Source organism: Rhipicephalus sanguineus, chromosome 6 (assembly GCF_013339695.2).
Source record: "Rhipicephalus sanguineus isolate Rsan-2018 chromosome 6, BIME_Rsan_1.4, whole genome shotgun sequence".
NCBI classification, from domain to species: Eukaryota; Metazoa; Arthropoda; class Arachnida; order Ixodida; family Ixodidae; genus Rhipicephalus; species Rhipicephalus sanguineus.
Window position 1 is genome coordinate 64,970,583 of NC_051181.1, and position 14,776 is coordinate 64,985,358.

Sequence of the window (14,776 nt, forward strand, 5' to 3'; positions counted from 1 at the left end):
AGCATCTATGCCGGTTGCCAGACTCAGAGATCACTGTGAAATACAGCAAACGGTCAACGCTAATGTCCGTGTTTTGTAATTATGCACGCTATAAAAACTGTTGGCGCAGGTCGTGAACACTGTAAATAAAGGATAGCATCGCGTGAGCAAGAGCACCATATCAATGTTTGCTGAGTTGCAACACTAACAAAACACTAACAAAAAACACTGAGACAATAATTACTGCACTCGTAATACGCTGCTGGTATCACTTTTGACCATTGGTGTATAAATAGAGAAGGTTAGCGCTGGCAGTCTTAGCCAGTGTGACTAACGGTCATGGTGACCGTTGCCGCAATCTTTCAGCCGGGAGGATCAGGTAGTGTAACTGGCGAATAGGCGTCTGCGTGCTAACCTATGGCATCAATGCGTCGAAGCCCTCGCTATGCAATGAGCAGGCAAAATGCAAAGGAAACTGAGGCGTTGAGCTTTTGATATTTGAAACCATGTATGGAGACGTTGTAGGCTGTTGGTCGAAAGGTGAGCTTCTTTTTCTACTTCTTTTCTTACTGATAGGGCGCACGGTCGCACATCCCTTGCCCTATTCTATTCCATTCATGCCAAATTATAAACAAATGTCAAAAAAGGCGTATTAAAAAAGACACATCCGTCAATAGGTGTGCCGATTTCGGATATGTCGTGCTTTCTAAAGAAAAAGAAAATGGTTCGTAGAAATACTTCAGTAGGTGCTCTCCATAATGGATATTTCGTTTTGCCCACATCAGATGTGGAGGAAAATACATTTATTATCATTAGAGACATTTAACCCAGCTATAACACAAAGCACATTTCACGTCCACCAAGTTTGAGGCACTTAAAATTAAATATTAAGGCACAGGATCATATTGATATGGATGATTCGCGCAGCAACTCAGAAAAAATATAATTCTGTCTGGTTGGCTCTCTTGGACAGAAAGAACTTGCAATCTAATTCAAATTTATCTTTTTCCTGCTTTTTCACGGCCTTCTACTTCAATATAGAGGTCCTGTAAAACATTATTTGGCCAGTTCTTGCATCCACTATTTACCTTGAAGCTGTCTGGAACATCGTTGGATTCCTTAGCTGTGGCAAGCGATAGGTGCAAAGTAGCGAGAAACAGCCAGCAAGTAGACGAGCGCCATGGCACTTTGCCGAAGTGGAGCCTACTATGCGGTACACTGCAGCTTCGAGTCTTTTATATTCTTCCGTCTATGGCTTCCAATATGCATGTGCAGGAGAGTACATTATATCTCCGCACAAACTTTCAATTTTCATTGGCACCCGTGTAATAACGGATACGTTTCATAAACGACGTTTCATTCTTCGTGTTGTCAACGGATACAACGTTCAATCACAGAAATGTACAATCTGTTATTCATGTCATTCACATATAAAATGCCTGATATGAAACACATGACCCATAAAAATAAAAAGGTGCCCGTTTGTTGCGCAGATCTCACTGCTGCGTTTGTTAATCACGGTCTACGACTAAGAAATGAAATTTGCAATTAATGAAGAAATAAACGAAGAGGCAGCGTCATCGTTAACCTGCCACAGTTGTGATTGTGATATAGTTAATTGGACCACATAAGCAAAAAGCTACAGCTGTCGTTCACTTCTATTGGGTACAAAAGTATCACTTAGCTGAAGGCATAAACGCTTATATGAAAAATCAACGGCTGCGCCATAAAAACTTTCTTTGCGCTTTATGTGATTTCATGCTTTTTGTGGTTTTTAAGGCTGTCCTACCAGCCTCCTACCCAACCAATCAGTATGGTAAACGTTTCTGCTGATATTTATTATCATGTTACTTCACAAAGCGTTATGCTTTTGGCGACTACGTTTTCAAAAATAGACATCAGCTTATGAGCGCCGTCAGCTGCAGTGATTGTGCGTCGCAGGCTTATCGCTGTAATAATGAACTTGTGTGCGTGACATACTGAAGCATGCACCTTTGCTGAGGTATAGAACAAAAACTGATATCGAAAATAACGCTTCAATCAAGGCAATTAATTGGCCACTCCACCAACAGCTATTACCGGAGTGATTCACCTGAGCAGAGTGTCCGCAGATATAAGCCGTTAGCGACAGCAAAACTTGGACAAAGCAAAGGGAGCAGTTGCGGTATAGGGATGTCAAGAACATGTGTCTCTTGCCGAAAACATTTTTTCGTTATGTACCAGGGGACTAGGATTCACCGAAGACTCCGAAATGTGTTAATACCAACAACGTGTATAAGAAATGCCTGAATATCTAAAAGTACGCTTGCTCGTTTCGTTTATGTTGCGTCGCCTTGATTCGGAGATTCTGTGTTAATTGTCGGTACGGGTGTTACAGGTTCACGTGCCAGTTAAACGCTTGTTGAACACAATGAATGTCGCAGTTTTTTTCCCGAGAGGTCATGAATTCATAGTAACCGCAAAACGACCCACGAAGACATCCAGATCTATCTATCTATCTATCTATCTATCTATCTATCTATCTATCTATCTATCTATCTATCTATCTATCTATCTATCTATCTATCTATCTATCTATCTATCTATCTATCTATCTATCTAAGGAGGCGAAAACTTTCATAGAACGAGGTTAGATAAATGCTTACCTAAAGTATTCGTGCGCTCTAGAATCTCCACGGCACACGCTCTGGCAGGTTGGCCATATTTCTTAAAGACGTTCTTTTAAAACCGAAGCTGTTTAAGCTGTCGGTAACTTGCGATCCGTCGTAAAAAAATATCATCATCACGAACCGGCACGCGCAGTCCTCATTCTCTTTACAGTGAAGCCGTTTATGGTATCGGTACCTTGTGCTCCGTCGTGCAAAATTCCTCAGGTGAGTTTGCGCCACAGGAATTGGACAAGCCCCACTACCATGTATTGCGGTTGCGTGTGTCGAACGAAAAAAAAAAAAAAGACGTGAAAAGGGAGAGAGAAAGAATGAGGTAGACAATAGAGTGAAAAAAGGAGAGAGAGAGAAAAAAACGATTGAAAGGAAGAGGAAGAGCGAAAGAGATAGAAATAAAGGGAATAAAGACGTAAAAAGATAAAAAGACAGAAAAATGTTGACAGAGAGAGAAAGAAAGATGAAAAGAGATAAACAAAGAAAGAGAAAGAAAGAAAGAGATGGTGGAAGAGATAGAAAGAAAGAAGAGGCGTTAAGTAGAGAGAAAGTGAAAAAAAGAAAGGAGAGGAAGAGAAAGAAATATTGAGAGAGCGAGAAAGAGAGAGGAAGAGTAGAAGAAAGAAAATAAAAATAAACAGAAACAAGGAAGCCCGCCCAAGCTCTGCTCTTCGTTCAGGCTTGTCACCACTAGTGCGAAGCTGCAATAATTTTTACGAGCTGCTTTACGAGCTGATAAACACGTCACTCCACTCTTGATGACCGATTTCTGAAAGAGGTGCAAGTTACCTTCAATCAATAACGGTCTATTAAAACTGTGAACGCCTCGCTACTTCGCGTATGGACTAATTTCGAGGCACATGCTCAAGCTTTGAAATTTATTCTGGGTTAAGATCATTTCTTGACTGTTGCGGATAAATTCAGGAACTTGATCGAGTTTCGACATATCGGTCTGTATAGTGCCCCAACCTGCACACACCAGTTCTTCATGTGAACCTCCTCAAAACCATGCATCCACCTGCTCAGAATATATCAACTAAAACTTGTGGCCACAAGCGATACTCAGACACGGGCCTCAAACATTTTCGTCTCCATCGAAAATGCAGCCGCCGCGACCGGGATTCGATCCCGCGACCTTCGGGTCAGCAGTCGAGCGCCATAACCACTAGACCACCGCGGCGCCCTGGCAAAATCTCTGCCTCCCAACAAAGCAAGACACACACGGAAGCGATGTCTCAGGATCTATAGGTATTTATTCTGCCGATCGCTTGGCTGTGGAAGTGCATGCAAGTGGAGCACTTGGACTCATAAGGACTCGAGTGTCTTGTTTGTTTGTAAGCGGCGCCCATAATTCTGTCGTTCCACACGGCTTTATTTCTTGAGAGCAGGTATGCTCGAGGAGCGACGCAAACTGCGGGTGACTTAAGGTGCCGTAGGAGCCACTTACGACAGTGATGTTAAAGAGCCCCTCACCACCTCGGGTTCAAAGGCGATGGAGTGATTTCTTTAGCGCCTTCACTATACTTCCTACAGGCGATATCTCCTCCTCCTCACTAATTTATTAAAAGCACGTGCACATTGTCAGCACTAAGCGTGGAGCCGATATATCAGCATTTCGCGCTTGTCAGCAGCACGCGGTTACCTCCGCTTGCGCCATCGGAAACACACAAAATAAAAAGAAATCAGTTGAGCGCGCTCAATATTCATGTGGGACAAGGAAGAACGGGTAGGCGGCTGCATGACGAAGCAGGGTAGGAGACAATTCACAACTAATAATTGGTGCATATGGATCAGCCGAGAATAAGTACCGTAATGACGTCACGTGAATCACTGTACTTCGTCACGAGGTACGACAGAAAGACAAGAAACGCAGGGAGAGAATAACGTGCTCGTTCTTTTGTATTTGCAGAGGCTGGTTAGGGGCCCATTAAGGAATAAAGATCTGTGTCGCACAATGGCGGATTCAACGTCTACGATGCCTGATTGCTTGTGGGCATGAGGTTCTTGAGGTCTTCTGCATTCTTAGCGGAAATGCACGGTTAAGGCGAACTAGCTGTACAGAACAGAATAGGCGCCTAAGTAGCGTGGCTGCAGAAGCTTGCATACGATACAGCCAGAAACGTCGGTTGCAGAGCTGGGCGCAGAAGAAATGTGCGCACACCTTGTGCCTTGTGAATGCGAAGGATGGGGCGTGTGTGGCTCTAAAGCTTGTAGCTCGGAAGTGTAAGCGACAGTTGATGGCATAGGAGCTTCCGCGATGGTGCCAAGGAATTTGCACGGAAGGCGCAGCCGGCTGTAGCAGACTATTCGATCGCAGAGGCAAGCCAGATCGCTCTTCAATGCTGGTCTGACTACAAGTAAAACGACTAGCTTTTGTAGGCCTAGCTTCTTTCGGCATTTATGCAGGATAACGTCGGACTTAAGGTGTCGGTGATAGCGTTCGATAAGTCAATTTGTCTTCCCGACAAGCTTGACTAGTTCGCCTAACCATGCTGACTTGAACTTTTGACCGCGATTGGTCAACAAGCGCACGTGTGCACCTTTCATCACCAACTTTTCATCAGTTAGAAGCAGCCCCTTCACACCAACATGGTTTTTGATGGAATAACCAGCTATATTCATTAACACAGAAAAATTATGAACGGGCAAATCATATTTTTACTATTATGTTTGATTAACTGCAGGTCTGCCATTAAATAGATCATTCGGTTATGAACGCTTTTCTCTCTATACATCGTTGTGGTTCATATACATCATATAAACCTTTCTTTTTCAAAGACCGCATTTAGGAACACGTTTCAGTGATGACCACACAGTCGGTAAGATGCGAGCGCTCCCTCCTGGCCCTTATTCCCTACAGAACAGCTAACTCAAATTGACTTTGCAGCCGGCATCATTTTCAACATTGAGAAGCATGCCATGTGTGTCATGGCTCGACACTCAGAGATATATTTCGAAGTATTAGGTTCGTTGGCAACAATGGATTTCTGCTACGAGTACATCGCTCAAAGAACAATTGTCGCGTGTAAAAATGGGCTCAACTGTGCAACTGCAAAACTCACACCTGTTGTCTAAAATGACACCGCTAGCGAGAAATACAATTACACGCTCGTGCAACGACCTCAGAGAATCAATTGGGTTGAGCAGCATAAAGGCAGCGACTAAACGTCGGCAATGGAAAATAATTAAAAATGAACGTAACAGTGACACGCCAAAGATGTCAAGCGCAATGTACATTGTAAAAATGTGTTTCATTAACCATATGAGCGCATTCATATGCATGTTTAGACATTCCTTCAATACAAGGTGGCCGACTGATACCGAGTAAAATTGTTACGCAGATACGTCTGCTGATATCCCTGATTGATTAAACTCCCCAGCCCACCCTCTCAGTGTCACGTCGCTTCAGAGGTCCAGGCAAGGTTTACTGGACGTAGGGCATCATGGCTCTTGCTGGACGCGTTGGTTGGGCTCCTCCCCAGAGGGATAGCACGCGCACTTTCCTTTTTTCGTGGCCGTTGCATCTGCTCTTGCATTTCACCCACTACCACAGGTGGCAATAGGAACTGAGGTGGAGCTATATGCAGGTACAAACAAGATATCCATTTCTGATAATTTATTATGGGAAGCAAACATACTGAGAACTGCACCATGCGACAAAAGAACAAAGAGCCAAGGCGAAGTGACAGGGCTATATATCTCGGGAAGAGTAGGCGATATATAAGCACTTGCTCGTGATTGTGCATGCAGGTGGTATTTCGCGTGGTGCTGTGTTATCGATTTTCGTACGTGCAACTGAAAAGCAGCCGTGGTGGTCCAGCGGTTATACTGCTCTAATTCCAACAGGAAGGTAGCGGGATATAGCCCCGGCCACGGTCATCACATTTCGATGGAGGCAATATACCAGAGGCCTGTGTGCTTAGATTTATGTGCAGGTTTAAGCTGCACGTTTGTTCGAAATTTCTGGAGCCCTACACTACGGTGTCTGTAAAAATAATATCGTGGTGTTGTGACATAAAACGCCCATAATATTTCTATTATTACGTGACACTGAAGGAAATGCCTAAAAAATTGTGGGACCCTTAAGCTTCGCGTTTAAGTGTTGAACGCGATAGCGAAATAAGTGTGCACCACTAAGTGCACACCACTAAGTGCACACAAGGAGTGTGCACTAAGTGCACACTCCTTGTGAACGCCATTTCTCAAGTGATCAGCTGTGTCGGTCGTGCGTGCGCGTTTGTGCCTGCAGCCTCACTTTGTTCTCGCCGCTGGATGTGAAATGCGTGGATTGACGACAGTGCAACATGCTGCGCTGCGAGTGCGATAATAGCGACGGCCTGTCGACTCAAGCGAGCGTGCCGCTGTGCGTTACCAAGCAGATGATGGGCACCCTGCGTGCTCGGCACAGTCAGGAACAAAAATGGTAAGTAATACTGATCTCCCTCTTTGCGAGCCCGTATCGTCGCTTATGCACCTGTAGATGACCTTCTGCACATTGCGTCGCTTGAAAAGTGCAATGAAAAAGGAAAAACAAGAGAAGAAAATCGGCATGTCAAGCTTGCGAAATGCCCTCCAGCGCACCATGAGCGTGGCATGTAACCCATGCCGTACATTACACGCATGTCATTCATTGTTTCCATGTCACCAGCTGTCATTTATGTACGTCATACAGTCACGTCACGCTATACCAATCTAGGTATGATATCAAGTTAGAGAACCGGACGCGAGCGCGCCAGGCTCCATGCCATAAATGACATATAGGTCGTCATTTTCATGTTACTATATGTCATTTATGTTCGTCGCACAATCACGTCACGCTATATCAATTTTGGTGTATGTGAAGCTAGCGAACCGGCCGCGAGCGCACCATGAGCGTGGCGTCTATACATGACATGCATGTCATTATTTTCATGTTGCCAGCTGTCATTTATGATGGTCGTACAGTCACACTGCACAATACCAATTTTGGTGTATATGAAGCAGGCGAAACGGCCACCAGCACCGCCGAGACCATGTTGTCAAAATAACGCCATACATGACACGCGTGTCATGATTTTCTTGTTAGCAACTGTCGTTTATGTGCGTCATACACTGTAGTGACGCCATACCTATTTTGGTAAATATCAAGTTAACGAAACAGTTGCAAGAGAACCAAGGGAGTGACGTGTAAATCATTCGTTAATGAAATGCATATCATGATTTTCAAGTTAAGACCCATCATTCATGTTCTTCATGCAGTCGTGTCATGCCACACGAATTTCGGCACACATCCCATTAACGAAACAACCACACGAGCTATGAGTCGTAGGCGGCTAGATAGATAGGTAGATAGATCCGTTCAAATTCGCAGAAGTGTTTACCAATGCTTCGCATTTAAGTCGTTAAACTCAGATAGCAATGATGTGTGATGCATGTTTTGGAACTCCTGTGAATATCACTGATGCTTCATACGACCAGTCAATCGACCCAGGACTGCACCCTGATAAAGTTGTTTGCACGATACAATTTTCTTGCCTGCGATAAAGCATGAATGAGTCATGATGCTTTCAGGGAATATACATTATAGCAAAAGGCCACGGTTATCACATTGTCACATGATGGTATGGGCATAAAGGACAACTTTGTTTTTGATTTATTCTTTTATCCAACTTCATTTGCCTGTTTTAATCCTTCGTCATCGTGTGAATTTGCGCACAATGACATGTGACAAGACCATGCGCTTTCATTTTGCAGCATCCACCTTGGATGCAGTCAACTACCCTGGACATCTTTCTCCCGCTATGCAAATTTGAGAACCCACCGAAGCACAGATTGTAAGGACGTGAAAAGGCTTTTCGGCAACAATTTTGCATTGCGCACTCTGCCCGTCTCCTGAAGTAGCATGTTAAGGTACGTGAGCACTGTACCTTCATACATACGCATCAAGGAACAGTGAAATAGCATATCAAGGTACATTAACATCCTTAGCTTGCATTCATTTAGCTAGAACGAATTATTCATGTTAAAGCTGTACAATGACGGCCATATCATGTGACAGACATCTGCTAAGTGCAGTGTGTATTGTGAAGCACATGCGTTTTATGGTATTGAATTAATGGATAAATGTTTATTCCAGCAAAATACAGAAAATGGGCCTCAAGTGAAAAGCGACAATGGTAGTTTGAGAAGTGCACAAGGCCTAGTAGAGCAAAAAGAGAGACAGAGCAGCAGAAACGTGTGCACGTTCAAAGGCAAAATATATACGCATACAAAAAGAAACAGGAAAGACAAAGCAGAAGAAACATGCACATTCAAAGGCAAAACACCTACGCCATCTGCAAAGTGACAAAATCAAAAAGGGTGAACATTTACGCTAGTGAAAACAATGAAAATCAGAAAACAGTGAAAACAGGAAAGAAGGAACGGCCATTCAACGGCATGGAAGGAATGCAACTTCATTGGTCACGTATCAACAGTGGAATTTACCGAGGTTACATGTGCGTATTCTTAGCCATTAGGAGATGTGCAAGGCTAATTTAATCGCATTTATATGAGTCAGCTGTTGAGTCTGTTGAATCATCTTGTTTATTCCCTCTCGTTAATTTGCTGTTTTGCATTATGTTGCCATAATTTTCAAGGTCAATACATAGTCACATGAATGTTGACACAATTTGACAAGGTGAAAGCGCTGTTATTGTGCCCAGGCCTTAGTTTATCCTCATTAGAAGTTCGCTGTTTATTTCTGCCATAGTTATGTGCCAAGTTGCCCAATCTTCACTCCTAAACAGAGTATTTGCGGTAAATCAAGACATTGCTAACATTCAGAACCCTTTTAAATTGTACCTAAAATTATAACTTTACTGACATCGAAAACTACCCACATAATGGCAAACATGACAAGAGTACACTTCTGGTGGTGTTTCGCATTTTTTTACATCCGTTTGTTTTTCGCCCAGTGCACACTAAGTGAAAAGCTCACAAAGAAATACTTAGCAGCATCTCAAGTTTGTAATTATTTCATGTTTTGACAAAATGTCTGCAATAAGGATAGTCATGTGCGAATCTTCGGTAAGGCATTCACTTTTATGTATACAGAAATCTTAGTGGACTTCCTTTTTATGTAATTTTCAGGAATACACTTCTGGCAAAGCAGCAAGTGTTGCTTGCCCACCAGTCTGTGTTCAAGACAAGTGTATTGTGGCATGAGTGTCGGCAGGATTTTGTCTTGGGGGTGCAAGGCGGCGTAACGTGTCGGCCTGGTGAGCAGGAGAGCATTGGTGTAGCTTGGGTGGGGTCAAGTGCTGGTGTGTCTTGAGGGCGGCAGGTGCCCTTTGTGCAAACCCCTGCCGACACCCATGATTATGGGAACACCCTGATGTGCCTCACTTTACACTATGTCGAACAGCTCGTACATCTTACCAAATTTAGGCCAACACTGGTGTTGATGCAGAGTGTTATGCGCAATACTGTGTGCAACCTTTCTGATATCGTGTGCATTTGAAAATTTCGCATTGTTTAAAAAGACGCTGAGTGGACCCAGTGTTATTCAGCAAACATAAGTCTTAACAGGGGCAGTTGGGCGAGTTAGTGTATATTCATAGTTAAAGAGGGTGCAAAAAAAATCACAGCACAGCGAAATGAAGAGGACAGGATGACGCGATACTAGCAACTGAAGTTTAATCGCAACCACAGAAAGATGTAAACACACAGTACGAAAACATTACAAGACAAAACAATCACACATCCGCCGAGGAATGAACGGGGCAGACAGGACAATGCGCTACTAGCAATTGAAGTGTAATCAAAACCACAGAAAGATATAAATACACCTTACTAAAAAAGCCAAGCAAATGTTCAACTTCAGTTGTTAGTAGTGTGTCGTTCCGTCCCCTTTGTTGCTATGTGTTCTGATTTCGTTTTCACGTTTTCCTTACATATGAACAGAACTCCTGACTGTTTTACAGCCTCTATATATGTGTGGTCAATTTTTATTCATCCTCATGGCATATCAAGTCCTAGGATCTAATGTGCAAAGCAACCAGTCACTATTTACAGGAATTTTTTTTTATTTAGTGCCTGTGATTGCCTAATTGCAAGTTGGCGTTGCAGCCATGGTGCTTGGATTATTTTCACTGTGGTAATTTTGCGTAAGCCATCAAGTGAGGAATTAAGGATGAACTTTTGAGTTACAGATGGCACTCGCTGGCATAAAAACATTGAAGCATGGCTGTACTTGTTTTGCATATTCGAAGTATTGGTACATTGCATTCATGTGACTATGCCGACATGTTCCCAAACACACTTCCAGAAATTCACGATGGCTTCCAGGTATCTGTGAGTAAATATGTACAGCAACATATGAAGGTAACCTTGTAATTTTGTGGGCATTGCTGAATGCTTTTATGCACCTTGGTAAGTGAACCTACAGTCAACACCACAGGTCTATTTTGGGCTTTTTTGTAGGAAACTCAACTACAAAATCATTTGCGACATGTTTTGATGCCATAGGGCAAACTAATGCAATACAAAACTGTAGAATTGCCTGTCTACACGGTTTCATATTTCCCAAAAGTGATCCTAGCCTTATTGTACTAATTTAGTTGCCTTCGTGTGTAGGCTGACACCAAATTCCTTGGGTAGCCTATTTCTTTAGATTGTACTTACATACTGGGACGGTGAAGTGCACACGTTAGTGCGCATCATGATGAGATTTTACACGCTACTTCAGTATTGCTTTACTGCTGTGAAATATGTATAGTGCTTAGGTTGTACTGTATATGTTGTTCCACGTGTTCAGGTTTGGGAGTAGGTTCTGTGGACGACGATGGAAATATATACTTATAGCCTTACATTGACACAAGAACTGCTGCTGTTTTGATTCCAATAAAATGTTGCGACCACTGGTTCTTGTATCACTTGAAGTATGACTACTTGTCGTGCATGCAAATTGAAGAAATGAATTTGTGCTTGCAAAACAAATTGCTGAAACACTGCCTGCTCAATATAACTGCTTGTGTTTTATTACGAAACACATTGAACAGATGATTCACAGATTATGACACATTGTAGAAGATAGGCAACAGAAAGTTAGACAGAAAGTCATCACTGTGTTCTAACGTAGATTGGGTGATCTTTCATCAATAGTAGCATAATTGAAGGTTGCTGTTGTATAAATGAAGTTTAACGTAGTGTGCAGGTGGACGAGGGAGTGCACATATGATAGTTTTTTCCAGTTTTCTGCATATTTGCCACAGTCCTCTTGTTTCTGTGTTACGATTTTGAAATTCTGAATTGCAAACAAGCCAACCTCTCTGCTGCTGTGGTGAAATAATTCAACAGAACCATATTTTCTCAAGAACAGCTGTTCCATTGAGGAAGAGGGCAATGCTTTTTTAATGGGTACTGCATCATCTGTCTGAGGGGAGGGCCAAGTACACATGGACGTTCACAAGGGAGAAGTGCAACTACATTAACTTTTTTGTTTTGTGGGAGACCTGTCACTGGTAAACTGGGGAGGTTGTTCTTGACCTTGGGGCACGCGTTAGGCATTCGCTTTAACGCGGTGGCGTGATGCTTACCAATAAAAGCTAATTAGCAAGAAATGTAGGTAGTATCCGAGTATGAAAGGTACTGAATATGCGTTGTAGAGAATCATTGAATGCCGTGCTAAAGCGTGCATTGCTAATAAGCGCTAATTGCGGAAATAGATATGCGTTCAGCTGCTCAACAGGCGATGCTGCCCCTAGCTGCGTGCAGCTCGCGGCTGTAGGCGTGCATTCAACGCACTTTATGTAGGCGCGTTAGAATGTCCTTGTAACTCTGGAATTTTCTGCGTGTGTAAATTTCATATGCGAACGCAGGAGGTCTTCGAACAGCTCAGAACACGCTGCCGCCTCTAGACGCGTTCGGCTCGCGGCGGCAGTAATAACGAGAATGGCTCCAAAGCACACGCTCATGGAATGCACATACGTTCGGTCATCTGAAGATACCTTTGTCGCGCTGGCATTCACGAATTTCGGGCGAGCGAAGCATTGTCGGTATATGAAGAAGCACTCGAGCGGGCACACGTTTATCGTTTTTCTAAAGGCACGACACGACGAACCGACGAATTCGGAGCCGAAGGTATTTACGTCGGCCTGTATGACGACCTACCAATTAGGTATCGACCTTACTCAAGCGCAAACACACGCCGATGGTACAAGTACAGAGCTACGGAGTTCCGCCGACGGGTTATCAGCCGCTGGGTACATACATTGGTACATATATAAGCCCATGAAAAATACACGCGAGCAAGCGGTGGCGCTGTAGTGTAATGGTTATGGTGTTTGCTTGCAGTGTGTGTGTTGTCGCGAGTTCGATTCCTGTATTGCGCGTACTTGTATGTAAATGACGTAACTGTGCATAAATACATTGATGTCCATTTTCTAATATGCCCTAGTGATAAATAATAGCAGAATTGTTCGTGAAACGCTAATATAGTGCTAGAAATATTTTTTGTCTCGCGACCGCTGTGGGGTCGCCTATAAAAGGAGGTTTTAAAAGCAGAAAAACTCCCAATGCGCTCCGTTCAAGCGCCCAAAATGAGTTCAATAGAAACACCAAAAGTACCTTGTAAAGACTCTGTTAGTTCCATGCAATCACTCCCTTAAAAAAGGATGTAAATAAAACCTCCTTTTGAAGGGGGTTTTGCGTAGTGCCTTTAGGATACACGCTGCGCAACGAGCCCAAAACTCCCTAAAAGGCTCAAACCCGTTTGCAGTGTATAGAATTAGCGACCTGCCCGTGCTGCAGCGCTCCTGAGCGCCCAGTTTGTTTTTGCTTGTTTATTTTTTATAGTTCTCTGAGCTGCCACCGCAAACCGTGGCGCTGCAACTACCCTCATCTCGCAGGCAGGCGCAGGCATCGCACGTGTAGTTTTTATGCTGTTGTGGTGTGTCCTATCACAGGGTCTTTGACTCTTGTTTTTCGTTTCATTACCTTGAAGTGTGACAGCACTGGTCGCAAAGGTAAGCAATCAGCTATGGTTAACTGCTGCATTCAGTTCTGTACATCGAGCGGACGGACATCTCATTTCACGAGTTCCCTGTCACCGATGTGCGCCTACTTTGGCTGAAAAAGATTTCTCGCCAAAGTGGGGGTAAGCCGTAGTAAAATAAGCTTCGAGTACAGCTGAGGGAAAGTAGAGTGCACGCTAACGAAGGCCACCGATTATAGTTCGTATGGCGTTGATGTGCGCCCGTTCTATCCCGCTCGCCTGCTTGCTCGCTTGTTTCATGGTTATCGGAATTAGCGATCGCTGCCGCCAGTGTGACTGGTTCTGTGAAGAGGTTGCGTTGCTCACAGTACTGCGATGTGAGTATGCTTCCTCATAACTACGGGGATTATGAGGAACATGAAACACCCTCAACCCCAAAAACACCAATAGGAATTCTGTAGTTGCTGAATTGCAGACACCCTGCTTGCAAAGGTGACTGAGACACATGGCAAAAGGAAGTTGCTGCATACCCAGCCACAGTCGCGAAAGGGGCTAAAGGTTTGAGCTTGGCAAACAAATAAGAAAAATGTACTGGCATTTCACAATGCATGAAGTGTGTTCCTTCTGCATGAACATTTTCCTTAGTGTAACTTGGATAAGTTTCACAAATAATGGACTTTAGCGTTTATTTAGTGGGTTATTAGGGGCGCAGCAGTTGAGAGGCCCTACTAACGGAAGTGCAGCAAAATATATTTGCAGAAAGACCCAGGTTAATTGCAGTCACCTAAGACGTCTTTTCAATTTGCCCTTGTAAGTAACACAAGTGTACTGCTTTCATTGGGACATATGATGAAGTGCCAGTGCTCGTAACAGACCAAATGCATGGTAAGTGAAGCAGCTTGGTCCGCGTAATGCATAAAAAGATGTGTTTAGTACGTTCGTGGTTAAACGTAGCTAACGCACTTTATATAAAAATATGCCTGGAGCTAATCGTACTTCATGTAATTCGTGATCTTGTACTGATACGTGCGCTAAACCGCTTCAACTGGAATTGAGCGAACTATATCGCCGCATTACAGCAAACTTTTCATGTTCGGCACCTTACTAATACAAAGGTCAAGGTAATGTTTAAATACACATCATACAGCACTTCAGTAAGTACATGTGCCGGAGTATTATTAGA